Source organism: Helianthus annuus, chromosome 15 (assembly GCF_002127325.2).
Source record: "Helianthus annuus cultivar XRQ/B chromosome 15, HanXRQr2.0-SUNRISE, whole genome shotgun sequence".
Classification (NCBI taxonomy): Eukaryota; Viridiplantae; Streptophyta; class Magnoliopsida; order Asterales; family Asteraceae; genus Helianthus; species Helianthus annuus.
The window spans coordinates 116,358,979-116,382,576 of record NC_035447.2 but is presented as its reverse complement, the minus strand read 5'-3'; the positions used below and the strand labels follow the sequence as shown (position 1 = coordinate 116,382,576).

Sequence of the window (23,598 nt, the reverse complement as noted above, 5' to 3'; positions counted from 1 at the left end):
TTACTTATGTTTAGTTTTCAACATAAAATTCATCAAAAGCGCCAGTTAGCCACATTGGCCAGAGATGGAATCCCATTTAGTATATCCAACATTAAGAAAAATATCAAACAGTAAATCATAAGTAATTCCACATTTCCACTAACTGTAACACCCGTTCTTATAAATTAAGGTTTTACGTATCATTTACGAAAACAATCATGTAATTAAGATTATATATGCATTGGAAATTACGGGTTTGTTAAAAACTTTTTACAATTTAAATGTATACAACATATCACGTATACGTTCGTCGTTTAACATAATAACGATACATAGCGCGGAAGCTTATTTCGTATTCGTGTTCGGTTCTTGCTCGACGCTTGATCTCCATCCGTGCACTCTCGACATTCACCTATGATCAAAACCAACTTAGAAGTCAGTTTTGATAGTTAAATAACAAGTACAACAAGTTAATCGGGTCAAATATTCGAAATAAACAAGAAAAATCAATATTTTCAGAAATTAGGTGATGCGTGTGTAGTGTATATATAATTTAGATATATAATTAAGCCCTTTTTACACCTTTAGCCAAGTTTTAAATTTATAAAACACGATATTTACTAACACTAAACACACATATGGGCAAGTGCACCCATCGTGGACGTAGTATAGTGTTGGTAAGATACCGAGGTCGTCCAAGGACACAAGAGCTTTTAGTACCGGTTTATCCTCAACGTCTAATCAAATCAAAAAGTTAGAAAATGTTTTTAAACTAAGAAAATAAAAACTAACTAAATGCTGAAAAATAAAAATAAAATAAAAACAGATAGACAAGATGAATCACTTGGATCCGACTCGTGTATTAGTATAACCTTTGATTATTTTTGCACTTTTGCACTTGTTTAAGAGATTATCTTAGTTACTGTAGTAGGCCCCTCTTTTGAAGGCGACGTTACCCTCAACCCAGTAGTTTGAGTCAGCAAGGATACAATCCTAAAGGGTTGGATTATTGGAAGATAATGAATTAAGTTATTAATGCAAATTGTGGTAGGCCCCGCTTTTGGCGGTGACGTTACCCTCGGCTAAGTAGTCTGAGTCAGCAGGGATACAGTCCTAAATAGCCGGGTTATAGTATTAATAGTAGTTAACTTATGAGGGGGTCAAAGAGTTTGGATCCCCGCCATCCAATACCTATGGGCATTGAAGGAGATCCTACTAAATTTGACCCAGGTCCCTTGCAGGACCTCTAAACGCTGAACAAGGGCAAGACCCTTACCAAACCGTTCCCTTAACCCCCGACCAGGTAGCCAAAATACCTCCATATAGACCGTGGAGATATGAATGGTGAATGTAAGACCCTAATACGTATTTGACTATAAGTCGCAGCGGAAGTTCAAGTCATAAACTTTCTTTCATTATAAACACCTTAACTTATTTAAAAATTTACTTTAACATAACTCTTTCACATAAATCCATCATTCGACTTATTTACTAAGTAAAAACATAGCTTATGTTTACTACATTATATACATCAACATTCCCGTACAATCTCACTAGTGACTCGATCCTCGATCTCTGTTCCTTGATGATCCTCATGACTCGTACTACCTGCGCTCACCACATTAAATTCATAACATTAGTACGCATTATAAACATACAAGATTTATTCACGTTTACTTTTGTTCCGTTAATTCTTTACATCCCAGCTTTCCATCTGATCGTACATTCCGTGGTGAGACTTTCTCATTGTACCTGCGTTACACTTCGTTCACAAGGCACACTATTATTATCGTCAATACTCAATTTCATTGAATACATGCGTATATACTTTCATACATACTTACATATGTGCATCCGTTCACACATAACTACTTACAAACCTACGTACCTACATTCATACGTACGTTCCTACATACGTGCGTACCTACATACATACATGCATACATGTCTACATACATACCTATTACATGCCTTCTCACAACCCTACATACGTGCACACACTTTCGTACATACTCACTTGGATATATATATACACATACACATACTACCTACATACACACCTACATACATACATACATACATTCATTCATACATACCACTTATATTCACACATACATACATACATACCTTCATACGTATCTACTTAAGGAAATTCTTAACTTAGAATCCCACATTTAGGTACCATATTACTACATATTCTTTAGGATCCCACATTTAGGTACCATATTACTACATATTCTTTAGGATCCCACCTTTGGGTACCATATTACTACATATTCTTTAGGATCCCACCTTTGGATACCATATTACTACATATTCTTTAGGATCCCACCTTTGGGTACCATATTACTACATATTCTTTAGGATCCCACCTTTGGGTACCATATTACTACATATTCTTTAGGATCCCACCTTTGGGTACCATATTACTACATATTCTTTAGGATCCCACCTTTGGGTACCATATTACTACATATTCTTTAGGATCCCACCTTTGGGTACCATATTACTACATACTCTTTAGGATCCCACCTTTGGGTACCATATTACTACATATTCTTTAGGATCCCACCTTTAGGCCCCCTACCCGTCGGCGACGCCCTCTAGTTTTTGCAGTTTTCTGCAGGTTCGTTTCGTCGTCCGTACGCACTAAAACGCACGTAACTTTTGAACCGTTTACCCGTTTGACCTCCCGTTTCTTCCTACATGCTTGTAAATTCACATTCTATCATATGAACTTAAAATCTTACCTCCGGATTACGGAAATCCTTAACTTACATACATTCGACTTAACTATTTTCTAACTATTTGACCCGTTAAGGGTATTCGCGCATTAATTGGTCTATGACTGACCAAACCATCATCCCCACTTCCATACTTGTCCAAAACATTACTCTAATCGAATAACTTGCTTCTAAACCACTTTTAAGTTCGTTTACCCCAAAATACCCATCATGGGCATTTTGGTCAACCTTAAACCCATCATTTACGACGAAAGACTTTAACACATATTTGACCTCAAACATCATATTTAATTCATTACAACACTTTATTACTTACTTGTACTATGAAGTGATTACGGAAATCACTTACCTTGTGCATCCGTGTTCATAACCGCTTCCTTGCCTCATCTTGACCCGTTAGCCTTCCATGCTTGGTCCATGCTAGTGTGGTTCCTATTCTTTCATGCCGTCATGCCATAATAATGTTAGTATTTATACTTATTCATATTAACATACATTTTTTTTCCAACTCTTATTTACTTTGACTTCCACTAACACGCATACGACATGATTTGTCAACCACTTAGATCATATTAATGACATCATATTAATTTTCATACATAATGTCGTATAACTCATACAACTATATGATCGCCTAGTCGCTTACACAATATACACATACTTATGCTTTCTTAACTCTACATTCGACAACCGCATTGTTCGACATTCGCACAATCAATTTATCATCTTACATATGTACACGACATAATTCCAACATTATCACTTATCAATAAACTACGCATCACATATTCGTACACATTTGCTCTCAATCACCATGAATCAAATGCATAAAGTATATGGCGAGCATTACCTCATTGGGACATAAGGTACAAGTTCCTAATGCATAATTTTACCAAACCATACATTCAAATCCGGATTCTCATAATGACTCCACCTTAAGCATACTTAACTTATTATTTTGCTAATGGCTACACCATAAGCACCTTCTATACATAATTACCCATAACTTTCATATAATTTCACAAATTTTGCTCTCTTAGGCATTTCATCGAACACTTGGCGGATGTACTACTAACAAAACATTATGTACAAGCATTCTTTGCAAATTCTTACTAACTCATATCAAGATCATCAAATTCCACTAGAATCATGTAATTTTCATACTATACCCAAATTAACTGACCATCACTCATTACATACAACATCATACATCAATCTTACACAACAAATGAACATGCATGATTATCCATATCATCATCTTCACTACCACAAGTGGGTTTCATCCAAAACCATCAAATTACTTAGAATCTTGCATAGTTCATGTTCTATAATGTGATTCTAACACATCTACATGATCAATTTCATACAATTTCATGGATTGACCATAACCCACTTCATAGCAAGATCATCAAATCATAAAATACAACTTACCACATGTTTGTTAGGGCTAGATCATCAAGAAAACGAGTTCATGCATCGGATTTGAGCCTAATTTCCTTGTCAATTTGAAGCTTTCTTGAGAACTAGGGTTTCACCCCTTTTTCTTTTCTCCTGCTCGATCTCACGCACCCTTGTGTGGGTGTGTGTGTGATTTTTGTTTTAGTAAACCAAACTTCCAAGTTTGGCACTCCAAGTCCCTCAAGTTTAACTTACTATCATATATGCCACAAGTTTCATCATTTAGCTTATCTAATAGGCATTTAACTAGGTTTATTAACCTAGTTATTGTATCTCGTTTTATTAAACATGGCAACATGCTAACGAATTTAATAATTCGAATTTTGGGGTGTTACAAGTCTACCCCCCTTAAAGAAGGTTTCGTCCCCGAAACCTTTCTCATTCAAACTAGACCGATTCTACTCTTACCCCTTTCAGGTTGCTTCATTCACAAAACTTACTACCACCTAAACGCATTCGGGATCTTGGCAAAGGTGTTATTCATACATGAACGTAATTGTACACATCGCTCCTATGCCCTCATATTACTTATATTACTTTCATAGTTATACTTATGTTAGACTCTGCTCCAGAGCTCTTATTAGTGTCTTTTACTTTATAATACTAGCTCTTAACACATATCATCACTAACGTTTCTTCTACTTACGTTCATATTCATAAAAGGTCGACGTATCATTATACGCATATCATAGACTTTCGATATACCAATTCTTACTTATAATCACCCTTCTTAAACCCACTTATCCATACTTAACACGAAAATTAGGCATTAATTCCATGGTCACTTTTGTTATTGATGCCATGCGTATCTTTTCTACAATGTCTTGTTCAAATGAACATGGCCAACAAGCCGAGCATCATGGTTAGTATTTCTTAACTATACTTGTCGTCTCTATTCTCGAAAGTGCATCCAAAGACCTAGTCGTGCTGTTCATACATTGTTGACTTTCAGAAAGTCAATCAGCTTACCTACATACTTTCGTCATATGATCATGTGCTCATCAAAACCTAGTCGGCCATACCAATGATACCATTTACATTTCATTATCATGGTGAAAGACATTCATATACATAAGTACATGATCAACTAATTACATATATGCACATGTATCACCATTTCAACTCATACTAACATATTCGAAACACTATAGTTGACAATCATATTCAACAACTAGAAATTTGACATAATCTCAACACCATTCTCTACTAGTAAGTCCATATTTCTCATACTTTACCTTCAACTTACCTCATTTGTTTCACATTACTAACCTCTTATTTCGGGTCTTACTTATTTTGCATAAGCATACGTGTCGTGCAATTTATTTCATGAGAGTTTAACCAATACTCGAACTTTTCACTCAAAACCTTTGAGATTCGCTTCTTGATGACATAGTTTTCTTCTTATGTCAACTAAAAAAAAATCAAACTTCCCATATTATACCATACCCATCCCATCATTCATTTCGTAGGTCGTACCCAATTAACCAATTCATACTCATCTAACATAAGTTAAACTTTTTACTGACCTCATCTCATATCATCAATCGACGATCCGCAACCCAGATCGATTCGCATTCTTCACGAGTACTAGCCATACCAGGCTAGATTTCATTCATCCGCGTAATGCGCTTTCGCTCGTGCACATCCTTCCACCAATTCGTTTGGTTTCATCACATCAAGAGTTCCTAACATTACAATCTACAATTTTAGCGGTTAGCACATTTCATTCAAGCATTCATTATACTAGGTGATTACTCACCTATATTTCCTTTTTCAACGTCCTGCGTACAAACTTTAACACATTCCGCATTTCATTCCTTACCTGCAATTCTTTTATTCTAGTTCCTCATTTCATCAATCTTTGCAGTTGGACCTTTCCAGGTCAGACTGTCATTTCTTACTTACCATAGATGTATTGAGGTACTCTTCGTACTTCTTTCCATTCATGCTTACTTGCAAAGACATTCATTACATCATTTCGGTATTCTTAACAAAACTTACCTGTTCGTATTTAAATCATTGTCCGGGTCGTAGCCCGTCATTCATTATGACTCCTAAGAGTCCATTACTAACACATTTAACACATAACTTGTTCGAACTTGTTTCTTTCGCTTTAAAATTTAGGTTTGCATGCCCATTACGATCATTCTTTTGTTTATTACTTTACATTTACCCGTATGACTCGTTTGACACAACCATGGTCAAACTGTCGACACATTGTGATGTGGATTAATTTCATCCCTTTTTATATTTTAAATCCGTCCCGCGAACTCAAACGTCACATTCATGCCTTTCATTGCTTTCATGTTTTGAATCCGTCTAGCGGTTCCAAACATACTATTCATACATTTTCTTCCTTTCGTGCTTTGAATCCTTTTCGCGGATTCAAACATTTCATTTACATTACCCATTCACATCTTTCATTCATTACATGTGCTGAATCCGTCTCACAGATTCAAACATATCATTTTCTGCATTTCATTCCTACATAGTACTCTCAATTTCCCGAGAGCCTTACTACCCACTTCACCCGCACGCCCACCTGCTACCCAATTCTACAGATATACCTGCGATAATTACCACGGTCTCACGAACGTCATATGCTTCTTGCGTACTGGCCAGGTGCGCAATTCACATACTAATTCCGTGCCTTCAGGTAATCATCGCCTTATGTCCGCATTAGTGGGTCTCAGTTCGTGCTACATTTTTACAATTTTACCAAGACAATATCGTTGTCTTCCGTTTAGTACTTACCCTCCCAAGGAGACTTCTTCCTTTTTCTTTTAACAACGGTACCCATACATGTCAACATTGTGTACCTGGGGTCCGTCTGTCCATTCGCATCCTTGCCTGCCTTAGCATCCACCTTAGACTGCATTCACGGATCATCCTCTCCAAACTTTTAAGCTTACCTTGCACATAGCAAACCGTTAGCTTCTTCATATGAATACATACTTACACGTTTTCATTCCATTTCTACCTTTGGATCTTGATCGAGTCATGGATTGTACAGGTTCCTTATCACAAGAGCACATAGGTTTGAGTTCAAGTACCTACCTTCTCGTACTTGATTCCCTCAAACCAGGGCTCTGATACCAACTTGTAAGACCCTAATACGTATTTGACTATAAGTCGCAGCGGAAGTTCAAGTCATAAACTTTCTTTCATTATAAACACCTTAACTTATTTAAAAATTTACTTTAACATAACTCTTTCACATAAATCCATCATTCGACTTATTTACTAAGTAAAAACATAGCTTATGTTTACTACATTATATACATCAACATTCCCGTACAATCTCACTAGTGACTCGATCCTCGATCTCTGTTCCTTGATGATCCTCATGACTCGTACTACCTGCGCTCACCACATTAAATTCATAACATTAGTACGCATTATAAACATACAAGATTTATTCACGTTTACTTTTGTTCCGTTAATTCTTTACATCCCAGCTTTCCATCTGATCGTACATTCCGTGGTGAGACTTTCTCATTGTACCTGCGTTACACTTCGTTCACAAGGCACACTATTATTATCGTCAATACTCAATTTCATTGAATACATGCGTATATACTTTCATACATACTTACATATGTGCATCCGTTCACACATAACTACTTACAAACCTACGTACCTACATTCATACGTACGTTCCTACATACGTGCGTACCTACATACATACATGCATACATGTCTACATACATACCTATTACATGCCTTCTCACAACCCTACATACGTGCACACACTTTCGTACATACTCACTTGGATATATATATACACATACACATACTACCTACATACACACCTACATACATACATACATACATTCATTCATACATACCACTTATATTCACACATACATACATACATACCTTCATACGTATCTACTTAAGGAAATTCTTAACTTAGAATCCCACATTTAGGTACCATATTACTACATATTCTTTAGGATCCCACATTTAGGTACCATATTACTACATATTCTTTAGGATCCCACCTTTGGGTACCATATTACTACATATTCTTTAGGATCCCACCTTTGGGTACCATATTACTACATATTCTTTAGGATCCCACCTTTGGGTACCATATTACTACATATTCTTTAGGATCCCACCTTTGGGTACCATATTACTACATATTCTTTAGGATCCCACCTTTGGGTACCATATTACTACATATTCTTTAGGATCCCACCTTTGGGTACCATATTACTACATATTCTTTAGGATCCCACCTTTGGGTACCATATTACTACATACTCTTTAGGATCCCACCTTTGGGTACCATATTACTACATATTCTTTAGGATCCCACCTTTAGGCCCCCTACCCGTCGGCGACGCCCTCTAGTTTTTGCAGTTTTCTGCAGGTTCGTTTCGTCGTCCGTACGCACTAAAACGCACGTAACTTTTGAACCGTTTACCCGTTTGACCTCCCGTTTCTTCCTACATGCTTGTAAATTCACATTCTATCATATGAACTTAAAATCTTACCTCCGGATTACGGAAATCCTTAACTTACATACATTCGACTTAACTATTTTCTAACTATTTGACCCGTTAAGGGTATTCGCGCATTAATTGGTCTATGACTGACCAAACCATCATCCCCACTTCCATACTTGTCCAAAACATTACTCTAATCGAATAACTTGCTTCTAAACCACTTTTAAGTTCGTTTACCCCAAAATACCCATCATGGGCATTTTGGTCAACCTTAAACCCATCATTTACGACGAAAGACTTTAACACATATTTGACCTCAAACATCATATTTAATTCATTACAACACTTTATTACTTACTTGTACTACGAAGTGATTACGGAAATCACTTACCTTGTGCATCCGTGTTCATAACCGCTTCCTTGCCTCATCTTGACCCGTTAGCCTTCCATGCTTGGTCCATGCTAGTGTGGTTCCTATTCTTTCATGCCGTCATGCCATAATAATGTTAGTATTTATACTTATTCATATTAACATACATTTTTTTTTCCAACTCTTATTTACATTGACTTCCACTAACACGCATACGACATGATTTGTCAACCACTTAGATCATATTAATGACATCATATTAATTTTCATACATAATGTCGTATAACTCATACAACTATATGATCGCCTAGTCGCTTACACAATATACACATACTTATGCTTTCTTAACTCTACATTCGACAACCGCATTGTTCGACATTCGCACAATCAATTTATCATCTTACATATGTACACGACATAATTCCAACATTATCACTTATCAATAAACTACGCATCACATATTCGTACACATTTGCTCTCAATCACCATGAATCAAATGCATAAAGTATATGGCGAGCATTACCTCATTGGGACATAAGGTACAAGTTCCTAATGCATAATTTTACCAAACCATACATTCAAATCCGGATTCTCATAATGACTCCACCTTAAGCATACTTAACTTATTATTTTGCTAATGGCTACACCATAAGCACCTTCTATACATAATTACCCATAACTTTCATACAATTTCACAAATTTTGCTCTCTTAGGCATTTCATCGAACACTTGGCGGATGTACTACTAACAAAACATTATGTACAAGCATTCTTTGCAAATTCTTACTAACTCATATCAAGATCATCAAATTCCACTAGAATCATGTAATTTTCATACTATACCCAAATTAACTGACCATCACTCATTACATACAACATCATACATCAATCTTACACAACAAATGAACATGCATGATTATCCATATCATCATCTTCACTACCACAAGTGGGTTTCATCCAAAACCATCAAATTACTTAGAATCTTGCATAGTTCATGTTCTATAATGTGATTCTAACACATCTACATGATCAATTTCATACAATTTCATGGATTGACCATAACCCACTTCATAGCAAGATCATCAAATCATAAAATACAACTTACCACATGTTTGTTAGGGCTAGATCATCAAGAAAACGAGTTCATGCATCGGATTTGAGCCTAATTTCCTTGTCAATTTGAAGCTTTCTTGAGAACTAGGGTTTCACCCCTTTTTCTTTTCTCCTGCTCGATCTCACGCACCCTTGTGTGGGTGTGTGTGTGATTTTTGTTTTAGTAAACCAAACTTCCAAGTTTGGCACTCCAAGTCCCTCAAGTTTAACTTACTATCATATATGCCACAAGTTTCATCATTTAGCTTATCTAATAGGCATTTAACTAGGTTTATTAACCTAGTTATTGTATCTCGTTTTATTAAACATGGCAACATGCTAACGAATTTAATAATTCGAATTTTGGGGTGTTACAGTGAAAATCTTTTACTTTATATAGACAGTAAAATAATGCCAAGACACCACGGACAAACGATAAGGAAAGATCACCTTCAACATAAGCAACTAGTTATTAAAGTCATTAATACAAAACCAAATAAAAAGTGCAAAAGATTAAAAATAAAAAGTATTATACTAAACACTTGTCTTCACCAAGTGATGTAAGAGACTTAGGCAAACATGGCCTTGATTGTCAAGAACTCTTACTATCAATCTTGGATCCCGAGACGACTCACACACTCTACGATGGACAATGGATGATGGTGGTGGATGATGGTGTTATGGTGGTGGATGAAGTGTGAGAGAGGTGGTGTGCCAAGGGATGAGTTGGAATGAAGCCAAGCACTCCTATTTATAGGCTGAACAGAAGGCTGGGCACGGCCCCGTGTCCGCTGGACACGCCCCCGTGCCCGTCTGACACTCTCTCTCTTCATTAATTGTAATTCGCAATTACAATTAATGCGCCTGCTGTACTTTCGCCACGCCCCCGTGCTCACTGGACACGGCCCCGTGGTGGGCAATAGAAGCTTCTACAGGTTTGTCTTTTCTCCTGCTTCTTGGGCACGGTCCCGTGCTGGCTGAGCACGGGGCGTGTTCAGGCTTCTGTTTTCTTTTCTTTGCTTGGGAGGATGCCGTTGAGGGTTCGGGCAATCTACATTTGTTCATTTTCTTGTATTTATGTTAGAATTAGCTGTCTTTTTGCTTCTTTTGTGAATTTGAGCTCATTTCATCCTGAAAATACAAAAGGAAGACAAAAACACTCTTTTTCCAACATTAGTACTTAAAAAGGGTTAGTTTTATGCCTTATTTGATGTAATTTATATGTTGCATTTTACACACATCATTAGGTCGTCGCCACACGCGACCATGGCCGTGGCGCTACGCCACGGTCTCTTTTGACAGATTGTTGCAGCTGGTTGCTGCATATTTTCAGCACGACCGGATTTTACAGAAACGGCCATAACTTCGACGTTATAGATCCGTTTTACGCGATTCTTTTTCCTACGCGTCCGTAATTTAATTCTCCATCTAATGGAGTTAAAATTTAACATCCGACATAATAAAATTTTCAGACTTTTAACTCTTCGGTTTATTACCCCTTTTTGCCAATTTTGACCCGTTTGTGATTTCACCATCAAACGTGTTTATTTGACCCTTATATCACATATACTTCTTCAACTTAATGTTACCTATCATATTAGATTCTAATCTCCGGTTTATTACTCAAATTAAACCCATTTTTACTTGGATGCTTATTTTGACCCGTTAAGGGTAATTAAGTACTTTCGAGCCTAAAAACGCTTTCGATTGCTTCTAACATTCCATCACCACATTTCTTATCCTAAAATCTCACAACACAACTGTATTTAAGGTGAGTTTAATGTGGTGATCAATATAAACCAAATTTTTACCTCTTGGTTTATTAATTTACGGCAAAAACTAAAATAGTGCCTTTTGACTAACATATTACATCTTTCAACTTCTATACTTATTCTAAGTATTTATCTAATCATGAAATTCGCTTCCAAACAACCTTTAAGGGTTGTTTGTTCAACTTAGCCTACAAGGGCGTTTTGGTCGATTTTGGTCCTTTTACGACGAAGGACTCTCTCTCAAATTATTCGACCAAAATAGCATTCTTAACTACAACATAATTAGGCGTACCTGGTCCGGATCAATAAGTAGACCCGATTTATACCTCGTTTTCATTATCACACCATCAATGGTGACGTAATTATCCAATTTGCTAATTGGTCCTGTTAACATAAGACTTGACAACCACATTAGTCGATATTGTCAAATGGTGTTATCACCACCATTCGACCCGTTTGGAGTATATGCCCACATTATCTATTTAATCAAAAACATCGCTTTTGATCTCCAATTCATACACCCAAACCATCCCGGATTTTATTACCATACCCCTTTTTTTCTTTTACACTCTTTTCTTACAAATTCAACCCATTTCGGCTTACGCCATGGGTATCCTTTTAACCTTGATTTACATTAGTCGATATTTGACAAATTTCCATATTTCCAATATTATTGTTATCACGTTTACATTGTATCGAATGAACGGGTATTCTACATAAGTGTGTAAATTACACTTACCTTGCATCCGAGCTATGCTTTTCTTCTATGCTTGACTCGTTTGACCCGCTTTCACTCCAAGCTTCACCTGGCTTGTTTAAGCGCCAACTATTATCCATCATTTACAAGGCGGTTAAATTAGTCAATAACAATCACGACTATTCCACCTCACTTATTTTCTATGTCTAATTATCATTCATCACATCGTAGGTCAATTTGACTTTTTCTAAAAGTCAAATGCCCGTTTGTATACTAATTGCATAATCGAGTTCATCAACTAGTTTTAGCGTTCTTTAATTACCCGGTAGGCGTTATCTTTAGACCACCGTTTTAACCAAAGTTCTAACCACGTTTATCACATTTAGAACTCTTTTTAATCACATTTTGCATAATAGCCAAAACATCACAATTAGGTGTTTTAACTACAAAAAATCTAGTTTCGAGCCTTCTTTGAGGCATTTCAACAAACACTTTAAGGGCAGAATTTCACATGTTTATTTATCAAGTCTCTAGCTTATCTCTTAGCCCTAATTTCACATAAACCAACCATCTTACAAAGTTGTTAACTTCTATAATTCTGAAGTCACTTCACAATTGTCAAATTACACTAGAATATCACCCAATTTCCTAGTGTTTTTTAAAATCTACATAACCCACTAATCACCTACAATGGTGATCATGGATTTTACTAAAATCTCACATGATTTCAACTTGTATTTGTCTAGGGTTTGTCCCTAGACACTATAGTTGTTCCTAAATCATCATAAGACACACATGCAATTATAGTTTCAGATTTTCCCAATTACATGAGAAATTCAAGTTGAAGGTTTTCATGAAATTTTACATACCTTGTAATCCTCTTGTGATGAGGATCAATAATCTACACTTTAATTTCGATTTTGACTTGGATTGAGCCTTCAATTTGCAAGTTTAGTGAGTTTTTAGGGTTTGAGAGTGGGGAGTCGCCCCTGCTCTTCTTCTGTACGACCAACACCTTCAAAATGGTGCTTTGGTTTTAATTTTTATTAAAATTAATATTATAGTTTCAATTCTTACAACTTAGGCCCTTCCATTTTGTACAACTTATAATCTAGTTGCATTTTAACCCTATTCATGCTTTAACACAAGACAACCAACTAACTAGGTTATTTATTTCCTAGTCAGTTTAGTGGGTTCGGGAAATCATAACCCGTTCTACTTTAAGTCCCGTTAAATTGGGCCTTTGATCTATCCTATTTTTCTTGAAAACTCTGATTCACTTTAAATAAATATTAGGATTATTTAAATAAATTCCTAATACTTACCAGTTTACTTTTACCACTAACGGTACTTTCCCCGTCTTTAGTATTAACGGGATTTAATCACCAAACCCGTTTTCGGGGTGTTACAAGTCTACCCCCCTTAAAGAGGTCTCGTCCTCGAAACCTTTTCTTACATAATTCATTGAGTTTAAACTCAATGTATTCTATCCGAGAAATTACTTATACTTTTTAACCAATCGTTAATATTACCCGAAAGTATGGTAACATCTTTTTGGTTACTAATTGTCTACATATTTCATACAACATAGTGTAACTTCGAAATAACGTAATCTTTGTTATTTCCACTAGTTTAGTTAACTTAGTGATATTCATCGCTTTCATATACTATCGAATTCCTTATGAATCCGTTACTTTGACCCGCTTTAAGGTCTTTAGTGAAATCTTTCACTTTTAGCAACAATTTCTTTTGTTTTAAAATTCATTTATTCGGTTCAGTTATACCGAATCCACCGCTTACAAGCAACCAATTTACTTAAATGACCTCAACCGTGTCACACCCTGGCTTTGCGGAAGCGTGGTTATTTTGGTGTGACTTCTTAATACCATAGCTTAATCATAACAAGCTATATGAATTAAAAATATGCAAGATCATCCATTGATAATAAAAATATTAAACATTGTCTTAATGGGTTAAACACCCAACAACCACAACTTGTCTAAACATTACAAATGCAAACTTAACATAAACATGATTCAAGGACTGTGACTTGTCCAGGAAAGAGTCACAAGCCTCGAACCCTGGATGACCTCGGGCCTAATGCAGCGGAAAACAAGCCATACCGCGCCAGATCGTTAATTTCCTGAAATACATGTAAGTTGAAAAATCAACAATAATGTTGAGCGAGTTCATGCGAAAGTACGTAAACAAACCTTTATCTTTAACAAAAACCTGGTATGTAGCAAATAAGGAAAAAGAGATCACCAATGGTTTGCAAGGCCATTGATATGTGTGAAGTGCAAGTAGGGATGACTCAAACCTAGCGGATTTATGCGTCGGGCACTAAGTCACCCCGAGGTCCGTTATGCTGGACCTGGGGCTGGGCTCGCTACACCCAGATAGATCTACCGCTCCTGTCCCTCGGTCCTACTACGAGGATTAATGGCCTCAAGTTGTGCCTACCCACTCACATGATCTGAGTAACAAACCTCCTTACGCTAACCATACCATGTATCAAGTATTCATAATCATAGTAACATGTATTTCACCCCCGCAGTTTATAAAACTGAAAACAGTTAAGAGAAAAGGGGGACATGAACTCACAGTGAGTGCGTCACAATACCAAGTAATCCAAATATCCAACTGCTGCGCAACGACCTACATGTGCTAATTCTATTAGACGGATGGCCGTGCCTTAGCTTTATAGTTTACATTTTGGGAAACAGTTAGACAACCGTTTCTTGTATATACTTGGTAGATAATTTCCTTCCCAAGGATGGGGGATTTAATACATGCGTGTTTATAATATTAAGTCTCACTTAATATATTTTATTTCTCGTTCCAAAATATATTTATTTTTCTCAAAAATAATATATTTTCTCTTTACATAATACTTTCCAAAATAATACGTTGACAAGATACGCATTCGTGAATATTTCCGTATAAAGCGTAAGTTACGTTTTGGCGATTAAGTGGTAATAGTAATTACCATTGTAACTTATATGTTTGTCGTATAAGCGTTTGTATTATTTTGGGTTTGACAAAGTTAGTAAATATTATTTTTACTCTAAAAATAATATTTATACATTTTCACAAAATAATCATAAACAGTGTTGTGAAAAATATATTTATCGAATAAATATTTATCACGTTTATTTTTGTGAAAACCCCACCTCCGAATATTTGTAAATAAAGTCATGGCGAAATATATTTGAAAATATTTCAAAATAGTTTAACACTTGTAAATAATTCTAAGTGTTAGATTTTTAGAAAATTTCGCCAGAGTTTCCCCTGTAACTGGAGGTGGCCACGCTTTTAAGCGTATCATTTTCTTTTACAAAATCATTCCAATATTTCTTTAAATCAACCAATCAATTTCCAACACATTAAACAAGTTTCAACACTTCAAACTTGTAGACTAGTATGTAAAATCACAATATTACATGAACTTGTAGTTTTTCTAAAACTATTGTGTAGATCTCGTTATATTTAGTGGATCTATATATATAATAGTTTAGTCTTGTAAAAACCCCGTTTTTAGAACAAATCATCCTTTACAACTTCCCGACAATTTTTATAAAAACTGTTATTTTGTCGGATCTTTCGTTTCACAAGTGTTCATACACTTGTAGTTTATAAAAATCACCTTTGTAAACATGTTATCCAACTTATATAAAAACATGATTTTCTCGACACTTGGTTCTACGAATGTACCACTTGTACATACGTAGATCGGCTCGTTTTAAATACTATTTTTCATGTCAAAACACTTTTACACAAGTTCATGTTTCCCGTGTGGTGGAGTTTCACCTTTTAACCCTTGTACAAAAGAAACAAGTGTATGTCAAGATTCGGGATCTTAACAAAGTCGGGTTAAACGATGATAAGAGCCACCACAACGTAGATCGGGCCTCAACAATCAACATATTCGAATACTACAACTTTTACACGCGTTATATGCTTTTAACCAACAATATTCGAGTTTTAGTAGACTTTTTAGATTCAAAAGATGGGTTACCGACTTTTAACCGTTAAAAATCCTTTTAACCACTTTAGATACGATCAAGAACAAGTTTTAAATGTTATACCTCTAGCTCGGGGCTAGGGAAGATCTTTGGCGAAAACGGCGTGGATAAAGAAATGAACGTGGTCCTTTAGCTTCCGCTTGCTTCAAGCTTCCTCGTACGTGATCCCCGACACTTGTGTGCACTTGGAATGGCTAGATCAAAAACCGACAATGAAGGTGTGGTGGGGGTGGGTTACGGCCGAGAAGAGGGGAGCAAGAGGGAGAGAGAGTTGGTTGGTGAAAAGTGTGAAGTCTTGTGTGGAGTGTGTGTGTGTTTATATAGAGAAATTTAGCTCCATCGTCCAACGGTTTCAAGTCGTCTAGATATCCACGAAAACCAGATAAAATAATAAAAAGTGTACCCTCTAGTTACAAAGGGACCAAACCGGCCCAAAGGGGGGTGGGGTCACCCGGTTGGATCTTGATCGTTCAGTTAGAGTTTAGTTTGGTTAAGTCGGTTAACTTTAGGGATTAACCCCGTTAGTTGTTTAATGCGTTATAAAGCGGGTGTTAGGGTAATCAGGGACCCTAACTGGCTCAGAAAAAGGCTAATAATATTTCTGGCAATATTTTTATGTTCCGGGTATAGTCCGGTTGTTCGGTTGGATAGTAATCCGTTAAAGTGCTTAAATAATCCTTTAAGCGTTGTAATTAATATTTTTAGCGACACAATTTATTCTGCAAAGTGTCAGGAATAATTCCTCATGTTTTGGCACTTTATTAGTTAGCTAGAAGCTAGTATGTTGATAAAAATGCCGTGTTTTGTGTTTAGAGTACGTTTTAGGCACATCCAATCTCTATATCTTATTCCTAGAGACGCAATTATACAACCCTTGTATCCTTACACACACTATGGGTGCAGTAAAATATTTCTGGCTCATACAGGCCTTTAGAGGCAGTGTCTGCCTGATGCTGGCTATATCAGCATGTCAAATAGGTTATCCGTCCAAATGCTACTGTGCTTTTGTGCATCATGTTTGTCACTAGAGTTCGGTAAGTAAATAATGTAGTGACGAAAAAAATCAAAGTATGATGCAGACATGTACATGTATCAACAATCAAGTAGCAGTTTATCAGAAATCTCAGTTAAGCACAGTAATTAGGCAACAATTAATAGTTAATTAAGTCGTACGGATACCTGGTTTGGTGAGGGTTGTCACATTCTCCCCCCGTTAAATAAATTTCGTCCCGAAATTTTAAATTCTGCTTGTAGAAGCAGGGTTCTTAGGAAATAAGTGGGGGTATTTCTCTTTCATCCGGTCTTCACGCTCCCAGGTGAACTCAGGACCATGTCTAGCATTCCAGCGAACTTTGACGAGCTTGACATTGCTCCGGCGGGTCTTGTTAACTTTCCAATCCGTGACCTCGACAGGTTCTTCAACGAAGTGGAGCGTGTCGTCTATATGAATTTCGTCGGTAGGAATAGCAACGTTAACTTGAGTTGGACTTCTCTTCAGATTAGATACATGAAATGTATCGTGAACGTTATTCAGCTCGGCAGGTAGATCCAACTTGTATGCTACGGTCCCAATTCTTTCCAAAACCTTGAAAGGACCAATGTAGCGCGGATTCAACTTCCCACGTTTCCCAAATCGTGCTACACCCTTCCAGGGTGATACCTTCAACAGAACCATATCCCCAACCTCAAACTCTTGAGGTTTCCTTTTCAGATCTGCGTAGGTCTTCTGACGGTCACGAGCCGCGCTAATGCGATCTCGGATTTGCGCGATCTTATCTGTAGTTTCCTGAACTACATCGGGACCTACCAATTGTCTATCACCTGCGTCAGACCAACAGAGCGGCGACCTGCACTTGCGCCCATATAACGCTTCGAATGGCGCGGCACCAATACTGGTGTGGTAGCTGTTGTTGTATGAAAATTCAACCAGGGGTAAATGCTTATCCCAGCTACCGCCTAAATCCATCACACATGCTCTCAGCATGTCCTCCAATGTCTGAATCGTCCGCTCACTTTGACCGTCGGTCTGCGGGTGAAAAGCAGTGCTCATATTCAGCTTTGAGCCAAAAGCTTCCTAGAAGGATTGCCATATCCTCGATACGAACCTCCCGTCTCTATCAGAAATAATCGAGAGAGGTACTCCATGGCGTGTAACAATCTCTCTCATGTAGATTTCAGCCAATTTGCTTGTATGATCCTTCTCGCGGATAGGCAAGAAGTGTGCTGACTTTGTTAAGCGATCCACTATCACCCAGATAGTGTCATGGCCTTTTGGCGTCCTTGGCAACTTCGTAATAAAATCCATGGAGATTTCTTCCCACTTCCACTGGGGAATTTTTGGTTGCTGCAGAAGTCCTGAAGGCTTCTGGTATTCCGCCTTAACCTTGGCGCAAGTTAGACATTTGCTCACGTAAATAGCAACATCACCTTTCATCCTAGGCCACCAGTAATAATCTTTAAGATCTTGGTACATCTTATCCGCTCCAGGGTGGATAGAGTACCGCGACTTGTGAGCTTCATCAAAAATAATCTCTCTTAAACCACCAAACAGAGGAACCCAAATCCTTTTCCCAAAACACAATGTTCCTTCCCTGTTTGGCACCAAAATCTTCTCCATCCCACGGAGATATTCTTCCTCAAGGTTTCCCTCCTTGAGAGCTTCCTTCTGTGCTGCACGAACGCGCGAGGAAAGGTCGGTTTGAATTATCATTTCCATAGCCCTAACCCTTATGGGCTTGATCCTTTCCTTACGACTTAGGGCATCGGCGACCACATTCGCCTTCCCTGGATGATACTTGATTTCGCAGTCGTAATCGTTCAACAACTCGACCCATCGTCTTTGCCTCATGTTCAACTCCTTCTGGTTGAATATATGCTGGAGGCTCTTGTGATCTGTAAAGATTGTGCACTTTGTACCGTAAAGGTAGTGTCTCCAGATCTTTAAGGCAAAAACCACTGCGCCTAGCTCCAAATCATGCGTGGTATAGTTCTTTTCATGCACCTTCAGTTGGCGTGATGCGTAGGCGATAACCTTCTGACGTTGCATCAACACACAACCCAATCCTTGACGCGATGCGTCGCAGTATACCACGAAATCATCAGTGCCTTCCGGTAGAGCTAAGATCGGCGCGTTGCAAAGCTTATCCTTCAATGTCTGAAATGCCTCATCCTGTTTGATTCCCCAATCAAACTTCTTATCTTTCTGCGTGAGGAGTGTCAACGGTTGAGCGATCTTTGAAAAGTTCTCGATGAACCTTCGATAATAGCCAGCCAAACCCAAGAATTGCCGAATCTCGGTTGGCGTCTTTGGCGTTTCCCAGTCTTTGATCGCCTCGATTTTGGTGGGATCCACATGGATTCCATCTCCATTCACCACGTGCCCAAGGAATTGCACCTCACGTAGCCAAAACTCACACTTAGAGAACTTGGCGTACAATTGTTCCTTCTTTAGCAGCTCCAGAATGGCTCTAAGATGCTGCTCGTGCTCAGCCTTCGTCTTTGAATAAATCAAGATGTCGTCGATGAATACAATCACGAACTTATCCAAGTACGGCTTACAAACTCGGTTCATCAAATCCATGAACACTGCAGGTGCGTTTGTCAAACCAAACGGCATAACCAGAAACTCGTAGTGCCCATATCGAGTTCTGAAAGCTGTCTTCGGGATACTCTCCTCCTGTATCCGTAGCTGATGGTATCCAGATCGAAGATCGATCTTTGAATAGAAGCTTGAACCTTGAAGCTGGTCGAACAGATCATCGATTCTTGGCAGGGGATACCTATTCTTGATCGTCAGCTTGTTCAACTCTCTGTAGTCAATGCACATCCGAAAACTACCGTCCTTCTTCTTCACAAACAAAACTGGAGCTCCCCAAGGCGAGAAGCTTGGTCGGATAAAACCCTTGTCTAACAACTCTTGAAGTTGTGTCGACAGTTCTTGCATCTCAGACGGAGCAAGTCTGTAAGGTGCCTTAGCCACAGGCGCGGTGCCTGGAACTAAGTCGATGCGAAACTCCACTTGCCTTTGAGGTGGCAAGCCAGGCAAGTCTTTTGGAAAGACTTCTGGGTATTCCCTCACGACAGGGATGTCTTCGATCTTTGGCTCAGCAGCCTTCTTATCTACAATGTGTGCCAGAAAAGCAACACATCCTTTCTTCAAACACTTCCTTGCTTTCAGGCAGCTAATCATCCTTAACGGCGTCTCACGCTTCTCCCCATGAACAACAATGGTCTCACCATCATCGACCGGGACACGAATAATCTTCTCGTGACAAACTATCTCTGCCTTGTTACTCGATAACCAATCCATCCCTACTACCACGTCGAAGCTTCCCAACTGGACCGGTAGTAGATAGAGAGCAAACTCACGCTCTCCCAGCTCGATTACGCAACCTCGAATCACCTCGTTAGCTTCTACTAACTTCCCATTCGCTAATTCGATCGAGTATGGAATATCTAACTTACTAGCGGCTAAACCAAGCATGTTTCTAAATTCTAACGATACGAAGCTATAATCGGCACCAGTATCAAACAAAACGGATGCATAGCGTTGGTTTACAGGGAACGTACCAGTGACAACGTTGGGATCCTGGCGCGCTTCCCTGGCTTCCATGTTAAACACTCTTCCGCGTGCCTGGTTTAACTCTGGGCAATTCCTCTTGAAATGCCCTTGATCTCCACAATTAAAACATCCGGGCCTCTGCCCGTTCCCACCATTGTTTCCAGCTTGATGGTTTCCCTGGTTCCGATTCATGGCGCCCGCTTGGTTAGCATTGTTGGCACGATTTCCATCACCTCCCAGGTTTCCTTGTGGGCGGTTCCCATTACCACCACGGTTACTCCTATTCCCATTTCCTCCTTGGCCTCGCCGGCCAGCATTAGCCCAACAGAAATCCTTCGTATGACCAGTCTTCCCACATGATTCACAAACTCTCAGGCTGCAACGACCAGAGTGATGTTTTTGGCATGAGTTGCACTTGGGGTGTGCACCCATGTATCCCTTCCCTTTCTTTCTACCACCAGCTGAATCCTGAGCTGGCGCACTCGATTCTCCCTTTTTAACCACCATCCCGGTGCTCTGCTTGAAACTCGAAAACTTTCGCTTATTACCACCAGATGACTCCACATGAGTCTCTTTCTTCTTGGGCTCAACCCCATCAAACTTGTTCAACCGAATCGCCTCTTCGGTGAGAGCCACACTCAGATCAATGGCTTCTGTGATGGTTGCAGGTTTGGAAGAAGTCACCATGCTGATTATCTGAGGAGCCAATCCCCAGATGAAGCGTTCAATCCTTTTGAACTCAGGCGTAACCATGTAGGGTACCACGTGCGACAAATCGTGGAATCTCTGAACATATTCAGCTATCTTCGAACCTTCCATCTTTAGGTGCCAGAATTCGGTCTCTAACCTCTGAATTTCAGCACGAGAACAGTACTTCTTGCGCATGAGCTCTTTCAACTCTGTCCAGGTCAGTGCGTAAGCTGCGGCTTCGCCAAGGGTCTGGACCTGTAGATTCCACCAGGATAGGGCTCCATCCACAAATAGCCCTGAGATGTAAGTGACTTGCTGATCCACAGCGCACTTGCTCATGCGAAGTACGGACTCGGTCTTCTCTGCCCAGCGGACGAAAGCAACAGCACCACCTGTGCCGTCAAAGTTTATGGGCTTACAGTCCAAGAATTGTTTGTAGGTGCACCCATGAGGAGGATTTTGGTTGCCGTTGATGTTCGAGCTACTTCCGCTTGGTCCTCCTTGCGAGGCAGCATATTGAGCAATGGCGGCAGCAATGACTTGCTGTAATTCGTCCTGAGTAGTAGGCATCGGCTGAGGTTGTCGTCTAGGGGCCATCTTCTAAAGATGTGTACGTCGATTAGGCCATAATAAACATACGTATATAGTAATAGTAATAGTAATAGCATATAACATCTCATGTTATCAATATATCACACACAACATCCCATGTCCCAACATCCCATGTCACAAATATCATACACACAACATCCCATGTCCCAACATCCCATGTTGCAAATATCATACATACAACATCCCATGTCCCAACATCCCATGTTGCAAATATCATACATACAACATCCCATGTCCCAACATCCCATGTTGCAAATATCATACATACAACATCCCATGTCCCAACATCCCATGTTGCAAATATCATACAACATCCCATGTCCCAACATCCCATGTCACAAAACATAAATAAGCAATCAAGTGAATCAGATATGGTGAGAATACGGCGATTGTTATATATATCGAGACCATAATGTGGTACGGGTATCAGTACGTCACTGTATCATACAATCACAAATCAAATAGGGGCTACATCACCCCTGTCAAAAAACAATATCACATCAGTGTCACATACATCCAGTACATCAACAAATATCAACAAAAATCAGTATCGTCAGATGGTCTCCAAAAGGCTGTGCAGTCACAATCGCGGTCGTCTCACCATCGCCTACCACTATGGCACCAATGAGCCCTATGCGGATGGGGGTGGAGGAGGGGGAAAGTGAGTGTAGAGTAAGCGGCGTAAATGAAGCCAATCCTCCTCCATCGCCTGCTGAGTGCGAATAACAGAAGCGATCTGCTGCTCCATAGTCGTAAGTCGGGCAGCAAAGTCCGGGGGTAGTGATCGAAAAGGCTGAAAAGATGAAGATGTCTGACCAATATATGGACCTAGTGATAACTGAGCTCTCTCGAGCTCCTGGAGTCGCTGTGTATGGGAATCGTGCTGATGGACAAAGGACATCAAGACGTCCTCTATGGTATGTCCCATATGGAATGGATGATATGGATCAGTGGGTGGCATCGGTGAGGAAGATGACCAAAGCAGTGGCGTGCTGGTGGGATCGAATGGTGCTACAAGAACAGAAGATGGAACAGGTGTCATCTGAGGTATGAAGGGCATAGGCATCGGAATGTGCCCAAAGGGGTGGGCTGAAGAGCCCTCTCCAGGCCCTGCTGGAGGTACAAACGGTGGGATCTGAAATGAG

The 23,598-nt window shown here is 39.0% G+C and overlaps 1 long non-coding RNA gene across 1 annotated transcript; it reads right to left on the bottom strand.

Moving 5' to 3' along the window:
• Positions 1 to 290: 290 nt before the first annotated feature.
• Positions 291 to 13,572, bottom strand: LOC110871003. The gene is made up of 3 exons (XR_002553419.2): positions 13,435 to 13,572; positions 12,608 to 12,694; positions 291 to 391 (listed from the first exon to the last, which is right to left on the bottom strand). It is a non-coding gene; the product is annotated as an uncharacterized LOC110871003 (long non-coding RNA).
• Between the last annotated feature and the right edge of the window lie 10,026 nt (positions 13,573 to 23,598).